The sequence below is a fragment of the Diabrotica virgifera genome, chromosome 7 (genome assembly GCF_917563875.1).
Source record: "Diabrotica virgifera virgifera chromosome 7, PGI_DIABVI_V3a".
Taxonomy (NCBI): Eukaryota; Metazoa; Arthropoda; class Insecta; order Coleoptera; family Chrysomelidae; genus Diabrotica; species Diabrotica virgifera.
This window is the reverse complement of record NC_065449.1, coordinates 181,025,471-181,040,530: the sequence shown is the minus strand read 5'-3', so window position 1 is coordinate 181,040,530 and position 15,060 is coordinate 181,025,471. Positions and strand designations below refer to the sequence as shown.

Sequence of the window (15,060 nt, the reverse complement as noted above, 5' to 3'; positions counted from 1 at the left end):
TATTTTCATTTAACTCTTAGTCTCCCGACGGTACTTTTAAGTACCACCAAATTCGAGTACCCTTATATCCCAAGTGGTGAAGTAGATTTTTTTAAAAATGTTCTGTTAAATATCATTTATTAGTTATCAGCTGATGTTTAATACTTCAAATGTTATTCAAACAATTTCGTGTTAAATACACAATAAAATTCATGGGTACTAAAGGGCCGTTGATAAAAAAACTGCGCGTTTACCTTATTTTAAAAAGTTATGACCGAAAAAATAATGCGGAGTTAAAAGTAATGGGAGACTAAGGGTTAAAGGAAACTGGTTAAGTTATGGTGTGAGGAAGTTCTGAATCCTTGTAACGTAACGCAACTGTAACACAATTTTCAGCCTCATCCTCAAAAAAATTGACTGATAATTATATTTGCCATTACTGTCAGTACATACTTACAAAGGTAATAATAGAAAGTAACATGTAGCAAACAGCCACTTCTCCGGTCACAACAGTCGCAAAAAGAATACAACTCATCAGCATCAATCCAAAGCTAAACATTAAAGCTAAGACTGGCCAACCAAAAATTGTGTTAAACATTGTAATAACATCGTATAACTCTATGTATACTCTTTCCACCATTTCCATAGTTTCCAATCTAACTTTGATGTTGGGTATTCCCTTTAAACCTTTCAGAGTCAAATTCAGTTCGATATAACGGTTCTTTATAGTCTTTACAATATGGTATATATTCATAGCCAGCAAGAACTGATTAAAGTATATTCCATTATAACTTAAATAGTATAATGCAATTATTCCAAATTTTATCCAAAATACAGACGTAACCGAGAGGAGAAACACACAACAAATAACAAAAATGATATTATCGTAGTCAGTGTTACTCTTTTTGGAATTCTCTTCTTCTATCTTTGCTACTTTCCTTAGTAGATTGCACCAAGTTGTGGTTTTCCAGAACGAGGAGGAAATGCTTGTTATTAATATTCCTGCCACGCCTATGAATTCTATGGCGTAATCTAAACAAGACTGGTCCTTCGAGTGCAATAAATCTAAAAATCTTTTGTGTCGATAAGTATTGGACCACACGGAGATGGTCAACATGGTTAACATAAAACATACGGAATAAAATCTATATAGTTTGAAATAAACAATTTCTTTAGTTTGAAAATCATAGAAAGGCATCAAAGTAAACCACATCGAACACGTAGAAATTAATTGAGGTATTATACAAACTGTTCGTTGTGTAACCATTTTAATCTAGCAAATCATCCAACGAATGGTTTTAAAGACTAATATCATTTGTATCTTTTAGTCAATGATCTGTTTAATCGATCTAAATGACCTAATTTGTTTAATGTTACTGTATAACCATTAAGACAGTTAAGTAGTATTGCTAGTACTTATTCAAAACGATATCTAAGATCCACTCAAATGAAAAAGTAGTGCTATTACTAGCATAATTTAAAAACTAAAAGTCCTTGATATTATTAATAGAGTTTTCTTTTTTTCTTGTGCGGCATCTGCTTTAGCCAATCTATTTTCTTCAGTTGCCTCCGTTCTACCAATCAAAAAGTTTTAGTAAATAGATGGTTTTGCTTGTTTTCGATTCAGAGGGTTGCACAATCGCTGGAGAGCTGTTTCCACCATTTCAGGCTTCCTCAACAGCGCTAGCATGCACTCCTCTAACACGAAGGGTCTCAGCTTTAAATAACTATTTACCATTTTAATTTTATTGAGTGGTGAATTCTGCATTTGAGACTTTTCAATTTGTCAAAAAGTTTTACTTTCCTTCAGCCTTACAAAATTTTTACTTATTTTTCATTAACACTTCTAAAAGAGTTTTATTTTACGACTTATTCCACTGACCTTTCATTTTTTCTTTCCCATGTTAACTCTATTTTATGCCCACCGTTTATTTGTTTATATGCGATTATTTTCGAATATCATTTAGTTCATATCCAGGTTTTCATTTGTACTCTGAGTTCGTTTTTATTTTCATTTTTTAAAATATCTTCTGCAAAGCATTTAAGACCATAAAATCTATATTTAACTACTATATAATTGTGATGTATGTCCCGATAAACCTAGATTGTGTTACATGTTTTGTTGATTTTTACAAGTAATTTCTAATACCAGACAGTATGTCGGTGTTACTCGTGGTTGTTATTTTTTTGACATATATTTCGCATTTCGCTCATATGTCTAGATTTTATTTTATTTTAAGAATAAATCATTTTTTATATCATACATGCGTATTTTATATTTCTCAACAACGTCACGACTCAGCCGTCACACATGCGTGCCAATACGCACTACAACGACAAGTAACAACAACAAGGAAATACTAAAAACTGTTTACAAAGACTTCACAAATGTATGTTTCTAAATAGAAATAAAACTAAAATGTTCAATATTTATTAAATACATAGCAAAACATTTTTCGGCTATGGCTTTTTTTATATGATACCGCCTATGGCGTTTTGAAAGAAATATATTAAGGAGGATATTTGGTATACAATGGAGAATAAGGAGGATAAGGTTCAACCACGAGGTATACTAACATGACAAAGAACCCTATATAGCAAATTATGGAAAAATACAAAGATTGCGCTGGACAGGTCATCTTATAAGAATGAATAATGACAGAATACCTAGTAGAACGCTTAGCGGAACTATGGTGGGACGTAGGCCAGTAAGAAGACGAAGAAAGAGGTGGATAGACGAAGTAAGAACTGATGCTAAAGAGATATTGAGGATAACTGAAGGAAAGCAGCCAGGGACATACTTGGAGGCAGATGCTGGGAGAGGCCAGGGCCCAACTTGGTCTTTGGTTATGAGAACTGCAGCGGACACAATGTTTTTTATAATTCCCCATTTACAAAATCGAGAAGCGCAAACACAACTTTCTAAAAACAACGCTGACAAACAACTGGTACATTTAGTGTATACATAAAAATGGTCTGTGTGTCACCGATGTGTGTCGTGCACACTGTGCTAAGAACCGATCTGTCATTCATGCGTGTCAGGCTCACTGAATGTGTTAAGAGTGTAAGCGCAAATATTTTACGAAGCTATCCCTACGTTTTCTTTCTTTACACGGCAAATTACGTGTAGTAAAATTATCACTGGTATGGAAACTGCAGAAGTAAACATTAGTAGTTGACAATGACATTGTCATTAACATTATAAAGATTTTGGTTCAGTTTTTGAATGTTTTTGGATAACCGTTACTTGTGTAATCGCTTAAATTATAGGATTATTTTTTCTCTAACTATATTTTCAGTGAGTACGATAATTTATACTATACAATAAAAATTAATATTTGGTCGAAAAAAGAGGAAAAGTGATAAAGTGATTTTTTTAATAATATATTGTTACTATGGAACGCTTATATAAATGTTGAACATCTTTAACAACAAAATACTTGGATTACAGAATATATCCTGGTGTATTCTCTACTTGGATCTTCCATAAATATAATAAACACTAAATAACTTTTTATTAATTTCACGTCTTAAATCAATTATTTATCAAATACACTATCAATATTATTTTAATAAACAACTCAAAATATTCCTGAAGGCGTGTCAAATATTTAAAATTGTCACTGCCTTGTCAGCATATTATAGTCTACAGGCCCATGTCAAAAAATGGATGGGTCATATGAACCACCAGGTAACGAATATAGAACGATATAAGAGCATAAAATAATAAGATTCAGCACTATGCCATCACTTGTAAGCTGTCCAACTGAGTGCTGGTGAGAATTCAAAAGTGCAGGTAGAGTGAGTAAATTTTGTCATATATTTTTGTACGGCATTTTTACCATCGAGAGATCCATGAAAAATAATAAGAAAGCGCGCAGTGCCGTAAAAAAATGGTGCGCCACAAGTTGGTAAATGTTTTTGGCTTTCTGACAATTTCCGGGGTAAATTTGGTCATTTTATTATGTACGGCATCAGTCATCAGTTTCATACTGTTTCAATACAGCTTCTAATCCATTATTCCGCACCGCCCGTACAAAAATCATGCGGCGAGGGGAATAATCGAGGGTTGCAATCCCGTCTCTTTCCGTGGTCCGGGGGTGACATTTAAACAACATAAAATTAATTTATTTTGAAAGTATTTTATGCATAGATAATATTTTTTTACATGCCGTACATTTTCGTTGGTCCAAAGGTTTGTAGGGGAAAAAACTCCAGGAAAAATCCATAGAACGAAATATAAATTCATGACGATATTTTTTTATATGGCATTAAGATAGTTTATTTGTACTTAATGCAATAATTTATACAAAGTTAATGCCGTACAAATCTGAAAGTTCACGTTGATATAAAAGTAATAAAAATATTAAATAAATATAATTTACATATACAGTATGGTGCAAATGAAAGAAATAAATTCATTATTTCGTAAATCAGCGACTATAAGGAAAAATCCTGAAACAGGTCGATTTTTATTTTTAAATTATGATATTTTGGCATATATATAATACAAGTGACGTCATCCATCTGGGCGTGATGACGTAATCGATGATTTTTTTTAATAAGAATAGGGTCGTGTGCTAGCTTATTTGAAAGGTAATTCAATTCTCTATTCAGTAATATAAACATTTACATACTTATTTATACACGGTATCCAAAAAAATTAATTAAAAATTAATTTTTAATTAAATTATTTGACAAAAAAAGAAGAATTTATGTAATTTATTTAATTCAAAATATATTTTACTGCTGTCAGAAATCAGAAAAAAATGTTTATATCACAAATAAATATTGCTTTTTGCCTAAATTGCTGGCTTGAACATTGAATATAATCGAAAAGCAATGTTTATTTCTGAAATAACTATCTTTTTCTGCTTTCGGGCAACAGTAAAATGTATTCTGAGTTAAAGAAATTACTTACATTTTTCTTTTTTTGTCAAATAATTTAATTGGAAAATTAGTTTTGGACACCCTGTACAAATAATTATGTAAACGTTTATATTACTGAATAGAGAATTGAATGGCCTTTCAAATGAGCTAGAATACGACCCCCTATTCTCATTTAAAAAAATCATCGATTACGTCATCACCCCAGATGGATGACGTCACTAGTATGATATAATATAATGCCAAATATTATAATAAAAATCGCACCTGTTTTGGGATTTTTTCTTAAAGTCGCCGGTTTACGAAATAACGAATGTATTCCTTTCATTGCACCATACTCTATATTGCTTACGGATCGACGTTCCGTTACGACATTTAGCATTAAAATGTACGGCATCATTTTTTCCTAATTTATTTATCCAAATACGATTTAAAACAATTTAAACAATTTCTGATTTTGTATTTTTCTAATTTTTTTTAGAACAGTTTCTTTTGAACGGCTATACTATATAACAATTGTATTTTACAATATCATGTTAAAAGAAAGTTGCCGTACAGAGTCAAATGATTTTACAGCTTTATAAATCAAGTATACCCTAAAATTTAGATAATTATTAATATACATTCAAATGAACAATAATTTTTTGACGGCATTATTTTTAATAGTAGTTTTGAGTGCTAGATAATGTTTTGGAACCGAAGTCGTACTTTTTCAAATCACCACCCGGACCACGGAAAGAGAGAGGATTGCAACCCTCGATTTTTCCCCTCGTCGCATGATTTTTGTACGGCGTTGCGGAATAATGGATTAGAAGCTGTATGGAAACAGTATGAAACTGATGACTGATGCCGTACAGAATGAAATGACCAAATTTACCCCGGAAATTTTCAGAAAATCAAAAAAATTTACGAATTTTGTGGCGCACCACTTTTTTATGGCGCGCTTTCTTATTATTTTTCATGGATCTATCGATGGTAAAACTGCCGTACAAAAATATATGACTAAAATGTACTCACTCTACCTGCATTTTGAATTCTCACCAGCACTCAGTTGGACAGCTTACAAGTGACGACATAGTGCTGAATCTTATTATTTTATGCTTTTATATCGTCCTATATACGTCACCTGGTGGTTCATATGACCCATCCATTTTTTGACATGGGCCTGTAGTCTATTATGTTCGACTGAGTGAGCTGTATGACAAAGATAGCGAATGTTCGATTTGGAAAATATCACAACTGACATGGTGTTCATTTTTTTTTTCAAATCCTGGAAAAAATAATAATTATTTTTAAAAAATTTAAACGCATAATGAGATTATGGATCTGTGTGAAACTTGCCAGAAAAATCTAAAGTTACCAAAAAACATTTAGTAGTGAAACCTACCGTAATATAAGGAAAAATCGAGGAAAAGAGAAGACTAGGAAGAAAAAGACTATCGTGGCGAAAAAACACCCGAAGATGGGGAGGGCTAAATTTCGAACAGCTAATAACAGCTGTCAACAGAGAGGAGTTTGCAGTTGTAGTCGCCAACCTCCATTGAGGAGACGACACTTTAAGAAAAAGAAGAGATAAAAAAATGAAATTTTGCTTCGACGCACCTTAATCAAGGTTCTAATGGCGGCTATAAAATTTTGTGAAGTTACTTTCTAACGTAAAATATTATGGGAAGACTGTTTCAATTTGTTAATACTTACAGAAGTTGCTACAGTTACAAGCAGATAAAAAACGGTTATATTAATTTCCGTAGCTGTCGTGGATAGCGCAAGAGTTGTGATCAGCATAACTCCAAAATTGAACATAAGCCCAAATATCGGCCATCCGAAAATATCGTTAAAATTTTCGATAATATCATTTAATTCTAAATAAACTTTCTCCGCAGTTTTCAGAGTTTCCAATCGATCTTTCAAGCAACTGATTTGCTGTAGATGTTTTAAAGTTGTTTGTAAAAGAAAATACCTGTATCTGACTGGCTTTGTTATACTGTAAATAATAAAAGCCAACAAGAACTGGGCATAATAGAATAAACTGTAGCTGAAGTAATATATGGATACCAGTCCATATGTCAACGTAAAAGTGATGTATATAATTAGAAGAGTAATTGTGACAACTATGAAACAACCGCTACTGTATTTCTGTGGCAAAGGTACATATATTTTCCCTAGTTTAGTGAACAATTTGTACCACTGTTTGGTTTTAAGTAGGGTAGAATTCATATTGAATATAATAATGTTGGTGATTCCTATAATTTCCGTTGACATGTCCAACCACATCAAAAGGGTTGAAGGTACAAACGTTAGAAATATTTCATGCCTTCTGATCAACGACAGTCCAGACATAATTATTACTATCATCAGTGCTGATATTGCGTACCATTTGAAACAACTTAGATATATAAATCTTTTTGTTTTGAAGTTGTAAGGAGGCATTATAGTATAAAGACTAATAAATATTGCTATTGATGTTGATACTAAAAAAGGCTTCTGAGTCTCAATCATTGTGGTCTAGCTACATATAGGATATACAACAATGACTTAATTTTACTGATATAGATCTGTTTTTATTAATATGTCGCCTATTAGTTATTCTCATGGAACGTTTAAATTAATGGCTAGAGTATCAGCGATAATCGAGCATTAAATTGAACCTAATTTAAACATTTTTCATACATACATACATTAACAATTAAAACGTTTTGAATTCGGAACAAATTATACCCGAAGCAAAAAAAAATTGATTTTAGATATTATAGTTTCGCCTTAATTAAACGTCTTTGGAAGAGTATAAAAAAGTTTGAATGAATCGAGCGATATTAGCGAAACTTAATTATGAACAGAACAATATAAAAACTATTAACCAGTAGAAATACGACATGTTTAAGAACTCTTAAAACATGGCGCAAAATGCAACAGAAATAATATTAAATCGTAAATATCTGTAATGCAACATACAAATAAATGGGTGCGGGAGCACAAAGAATCATTTATAACTAGATTCCCGATCTAATACTCCTTTTATCAAACTGCAACGAATCTGTAGTATCCCGCAAAGTCGCATCGTAAAGATATCCGAAAATTGGAAAAAAATTTGTACAACCTATTAGGAAACTATTCCAAATTAAATGCTAGCAAAAACGTTATTGCGCCCTAGGCGTATTTACCGTGGGTGCCGTGGCACCCACATACGATATGCTTTATGGAAGTCTACTCGTACAAACGTTATAACTAGGGGTCTATTCGCGGTGTGCAAGTACTTGGAGGGGATACGAGAAACGATCATGCACGAATAGGGCTTTTCATTCAGTCATTTGTTTCGAGCTTCTGTCAAAGTCGTATAATCCGTGTATATTAATAGTTGAGGAAATGAAACTGAAAAATTGGCAAAACCTCGCAATTTTTTCGTCCAGCATCGATTTGTACAAAAATTTGAGATTAGGCTCATTTCACCCTCTAGTTCATTTTCTATATTGAGCCGTTGTATGCTTTTGGGTTTTTAAGGGTGAAAACAACCCCTAAAAAAACTACTTGTAAAAAATTGTAAAATAACATTTTAAACTTTAATATTGTCAACATTTGGTTCTTATTAGTTACATAATGATTGTTTTACGCTTTAAGATTTACTATCATAATATTTCAACCCTTAAAACCACCCTTGTTGGAGCTATATATAAAAAATTACTTATCCTAAAAGAATAATTTCGGCTTGCATCGATTTACATAAAAATTTGGGATTAGGATCATCTCACCCTGTACTGCATATTCTGTAACATGCTCAAGGGCGTCGATTATTTTTAGCGGTGTAAACTACCCCTTATTGTCAAAAATTATGTATAAACATTGTAAACTTTAATATGGGTAAAATTTGGTTTTGATTGGCTAAAAATAATGATTGTTTTATGCTTTAGGATATAATATCATAATATTTCAACCCTTAAAAACCACCCTTAAGAACATTACAATTTTTATAAGTAGATAATTTATTTATATTTATATATAATTATAATATATAATTTTATTTACACAAAAATACGAATTTACAAATACGTAAAGTACAAATACAAATGGTTTTTAAGTCATCTTCCAGTATACGAACCAGTTCTGTAATATTATACATGCATTGAAAATGTTCCATAAGCGGACTATTCGAATATTTCGAAAAAAAAAATTCGTTTTATAAACATAACTCCTTCATTTTTGGCGATAAAAAGTTTTTTCAAAAATGATTTTGTAGAATTTTTGAAGCGCTATAAGACTTTGCAAATTAAATTCCGTTAGATCCCTTAGTTTTTAATTGGGGTGGGTTTAAAGGGATCGAATATGGGGGTGTTTGCTCGTAAATAGAGGTTATAAACAGCTATATCTCGCTAAATGTTCACTCTAATGAAAATCTATGCACAATATAATTTTAGTTCTTAAAAAAGCTACAATTTAGTAGTTGTATCTCCAGTATTTTCGGAGATATTTTGAAGTGAAAGGTGAAAAATACGAAATTGCAAAAAAATAAATTTTTCGTTAAACTCAAATTTTTCTAAAATTAGGCCTTTTAAATAGGTCAAACTTCTTGGGTGTATTGACAATACGAATATACAAGGAATTACAGAAAGGTGAAGACCAATTTTTAATCAGAAGGGTAGTTAGGGGGTTATTTTCACTGATTTTTTCGTAGAGAAAAGCAGGTACCGACTTTTTTTGGTCATAACTCGCTCTATTTTCATTCTAGAAATTTTATTATTATTCTTTGAAAGGTTTAATTACGTACTTAAAAAAGAATAATTTAAGTTTTCCTCGAAAAACGCCAAGTTTTCTCGTTATTTGGCTTTGAATATTTCAAATTATGCATTTGACGAGAAAAGCTAACCTTTAACATGCCGTATCTCGGTTTGTGTTGGTCTTAAAGATATTATAGAAAAAGAATTCAGTTTGTGTTACTAAAAGATACAATTTTGTCATCTGCAGTTTTTTTGATTAAATGCATATTTTTCGAGGTATTCTCAAAAAAACCTAAAAAAGTCGATTTTTTTCGACGAAAAACTGTTACTTTCAAGCGCGAATAACTCGAAAAATATTATTTTTACGAAGAAAATGTAAAAAACATTTTTTTCTTAGAATTACCATTTACATCGATTTACATGGTTAAAATGTAATAAAAAATTCCCACCCCCGAGATGGGGTGGCAACCACCCATGATATGAAAATGATATAGAAAATGATCCTTGGACTATTTCCCACCTTCTGTGAAAATTTCAAGTAAATCCATGCTGGACGAAAAAATTGCGAGCCAAAATGCTTCATTTAATCGACTATAATATTGTACACAGATTATACAACATATGACAGAAGCTCGAAACAAATGACAACCGATGAAAGTCCTATAGCGGAGAAATCTTGCAACTTTCTTAAATAATTCATGTCGATTGAAATTGTCAAATTGACGTGTATTTCATACCTACTGTCATTGAAGAAGAAAAATTATATGTTGCTCACAATATTGATTGAGATGCAATTATTATATAAAATTTTATTTAATTAATTGTATTTTGCTTGCTGTACTGCATTTTAATAATTTATTTATTTACTACATACAATTGTTTACCTTTTAATAACATAACCTAAATCTTACTTTTTCTTCTTATAATTTTTTTTTGGGCTACGGCCTTGACAATTATCCAGCAACCAGGACCAATATTATTATTATTATTATTATTATTAACATTCAATAAGAATAGAGGATTAGAATCCTATTATACTCTAAAAGCTAAACAAATTTTGGTACTTAGCTGTTTTACACTTATGCTGATTTACATATAATTAAATTAAAAATACAATCAATTATTATCGAGTCTATTCTTAAAACTATTTGTACTAGGAGCCATAGCGACATAAGCCGGTAATGAATTCCAAGCATAAACAACCCTATTTGATAAAAAGTTTAACCTGATGTTGGTTCTGCAGAGTTCTCTTCTTAGCTTTCTGGGATGGCCTCTTAACCGCTCATCTGTATTTATTGTAAAGAAATTTCTGAGTGAAGAAGTTTCGTAATGAAATGAATTGAATGTTGTAATTAAGTCGCCTCTAAGTCTGCGGGCGGATAATGGAACTAAATCCATGATCCTTAAACGATCTTCATATGAGGGACGCACCAATGAATACGGGATCCGTGTTACTCGTCGCTGTACATTTTCCAGCATATTTACATCACGCTGAAGAACCGGACACCACACTGAATTAGCAAATTCTAATATAGGTCTCACATAAGTTTTATACAATTTTGCTAAGGTTCGACTGTCACAGGACGAAAAAACTTTACTAATAAGATATACCATGCGATTGGCTTTATTACACTGTTGCAACGTTTGAGGAGTCCAGGACAATTGTGAGTCTATTAACACGCCGAGATCAGAGTGACAATCGGTCTTTTTTAAAACGGTGCCGTTAATAAAATAATTTAACCGAGGGTTATTCTTGCCGAGATGAAGAACGACACATTTTTCTATATTAAGCGGTAGCAACCAGTCAGTACACCATCGAGAAATGCTGTCCAAGTCTTTTTGCAAACACTGAGAGTTTATTTTAGGATTGTTGTACAGCTTTGTGTCATCCGCATAAACCGAAAACTTTGATGAAATGATGTATTTTAGCTCCGATGTAAATATATTAAACAGTAGTGGCCCTAAAACAGATCCTTGGGGGACTCCACTTATCACGTCATATAGGGGGCTACTTGAAGACTGTATTCTTACTGAAAATTTTCTTTCACTTAAGAAGGCTGAAATCCAGTTTAACAGTTGCCCGCGAATTCCAATCCTGTTTAATTTTTTCAAAAGCCTTTCCCTTGGAACTTTATCGAAAGCCTTGCTAAAATCTAAGTAGATAATATCAATATCCTGTCCCATATCTACTTCGGCAGTCCAGTCATTTAGGCAACATAACAAGTTGGTAACAACCGATCTTCCACTGGTAAAGCCATGTTGTTCGTTCGGGATTATTTGATGCTGGTTCAAAAATATGTGTAAATTATCCACAATAATTGATTCCATAACTTTGGATATAACTGGAGTGAGACTAACAGGCCTATAATTTTTGGGGTCGAGTTTATCTCCTTTCTTAAAGATTGGTTTCACCCGTGCTTCTTTCCAAATAAGTGGCAGAGTAGCAGAGTGGAATGATTGTTCCATAAGCAAATGGAGTGGATATTTAAGAGCATTTGCACATGATTTCAAGAAAGTAGGAGAAAGATTATCTGGTCCTGGAGATTTGTTGGTGTCAAGTTCTTTAAGTTTTTTAAAAATATCATCAGGAGAAAATTCTACTGAGGTAATAGAACTATGATTTACGGGTTCATAATGTAAGTCTGGGAGCGGGCCATCAGGTTCTAAAGTAAAAGATCCGTAAAAGCTCCTAGCAAAAGTTGTAGCCACTTTCAAATCATCATTTGTAATATCACCTGAGTCTGTTTTTAATTGAGGAACAGAAACTTTTGTGTTTATGGAAGTTCTAATATACTTATAAAACTTCTTTGGATTATTGCTGTCTATAATATTTTTTTCATAGTTTCTCCTAGCATTGCAAATTTTTGTTTTCAATAGATTGGCAACTTTCCTATGCGTAACAAAATCATTCTCCAAACGTGATCTTTGATACTTTTGCCAAAGAGCTTTCTTTCTCTTAATCAGTCTTTGAATATCCCAATTAATCCAGGGTTTAGAAGGAAATGTAGTTATAAGTCTTGAGCTTGTATTCTTTTTTATGATGTTGCTACATTGTTCATGAAAAATATTCCAGTTTTCCTGTACATTTGGTAACGACAGGGCGGAAGCCCAGTCAACCAGTGACACATCATGATTAATACCTCTATAATCAATAAAATATCTTGATGAGTATAGTTTTTTTGGATCAGTAACAAGAATTAACTGCATTTGGAACTGAAGAATTGCATGATCGGATTTAGCAAAAGGGGGATAGTATTCTAGATTGTTTATTAAATCATTATCAGAAGTAATAATTAAATCCAAGATGGAGGGTTGCTGCCCAGAACGGAAACGAGTTGGTTCAGTAACGATTTGTTGGAGATGTGAATCTTGTACAAAATCAAGAAGAAGTCTAGATGAAGCATTTTGAGGTACAGGATGTGGCCATTTTAAATCTCTATGATTGAAGTCACCGGCAATAATTAGGTTTTTGTAAGTTGAAGCTAGAACGGATAAAAAATTAATAAGTTGAACATAATTATTATAAGCAGTATCAGGCGGTCTGTAAACACAGCAAATCGTAAAAGATAAGTGTTTATTATGAAAGAGAAGACATATTGCCTCGAAGCCAGGAATATTGGAAGGTAAAACAGTTACTGTAAATTGAGAAAAAACAGAATCTAACACATAAATGCATACTCCACCTCCAGTCGAAAGCCGGTCGTTGCGGAATATAGTATAACCTTGTACATCTATGATAGAATTAGGTATATGTGGTTTAAGCCAGGATTCTGTTATAAGCATAATAGCAGGCTTCTCTAAATCCATATAAGGAACAAATTCATTGAGTTTTGCCATTAAAGAATCAATATTAGTATAAGATATAGAGAAATTAAGAAAATTTGACTGTTTCAGTTTTTTGATGGTACAATAGAGGGGGTTCCTCTGATGAACTTTATAGTAATATCAGTCTCGCCTTTAGCCTTTCGATCATTTAGCTCCTTTCTCAACTGATCCAAATACTCCATTTGCTTAGGTGTTTTATCATCTCTAATAATAAATTTATCAAAACGGGTTCCCGTTAATGAGTTCTTGCGTTTAAGAATATCCTTTGCAATTGATGCATTGTTAAATGAAAGTTTCATTAATTTTGGTCTATTGGGTGAAGGTTTGCCAATTCTGGTTATGCTAACAGGAATATGTGGGGTTGAATTCCCACACACTACCCCCAAAATATCGGATGCTAATTCTTCATCATGCTTTTTACGTTGATCGATACTGCCTGTACTTTCTGGAGCACCAACAATAATTATATTCTGAGCTCGCACCATCCTCTCAGTTGCCTCCGAAACAACTTCTTCAAAAGTTTGTGGTGACATCTTTTGGTTTGTAATTTGTGTGCTTAGATCATCAAACTTTTTATTTAATTCTGACATTTTAGTTTCAAACTCATTTTTAAAGCCTTCAAAAAAAGATTTTAATTGATCAAGATTACCAATATTTCCTGAACAATTATTACAAAGAATCTTAACGCTTCGTGATTTATTTCTAGTCATTCTAACATCTTCGGCGGATTGCATTCCATTCCAACACACTTCAAATGAACAGTAGATCGACATCCGTCACACATTGTTGTTGGCGTAGACCCTAAAGCTGATCGACAATTCTGGCAATCACTCATATTTAAAGCTGTTTGACCTTGGTAACGATAAACAATTATTGACTAACCTGTTTATACGGCAGAACAGCTTCCAGATATCTTCTAATTACTCGCTTAATTTATGTTGCACAGTTTTTAATTTTTCACTAATATTACCACTATAATTAGACGATTAAATTGATGCCAATTAAACAATACAAAAATAACTATTTCCTTGCAAAAATAGCAAATAACTACGAGCGATTTTAAAAACGTTCTACGCAGTACCGTGTTTGGTTATAAATGATTGGCTAATATAATTAAAAGTGCGAAAAAAGTTGCCGAGCTATGAAACCAGGTGTCGCTTTTCCGAACTTGCACGGTCCCAATTGTATTCTACAGATTTTTCAATAATCAAGACATAATAGATATACACTGTAGGTGGTCATTTGTACAGTAGTTGGAGTGAAAACCAGTCTGTCCTCTTGGCTGATATAGTTCAAATTTTGTTTCCAATCAATCGGTTATTATTCTGGTGTGCAGTTTTGTACAGAAGATTAAGTAGACAAATTGGCGTGTAATTATTTCGCAGTAGAATTGTAATGGAGTTATTCCAATTTATAGGGATTTTTTGACTATACACGCAGATATTGAAGAGGTCGTGTATTTTCTTCCGAAGAGAAGTTTTCCCAAGTTTTATAGCTTCTGTAGCTATCCTGTCATCTGCCGGACTTCTGTTGTTTTTCTTTTTTTTTTACAGCATATTGTGTCATCTTGAGTCTCTCTTCAGTCCTGATCCTCCAGAGTGTAGTGGTCATCGTGATATCTTGTGTGTATTATCCGTCTCCAAAGATCTCTGTCTCTGGC

General features: G+C 32.6%; 1 protein-coding gene across 3 annotated transcripts in view; it reads left to right on the top strand.

The window, feature by feature from the left end:
• Positions 1 to 15,060, top strand: part of LOC114326177 (zinc finger protein 345) — a 174,988-nt gene that overhangs the window by 42,616 nt on the left and 117,312 nt on the right. The gene's annotated exons all lie outside the window — the stretch shown is intronic.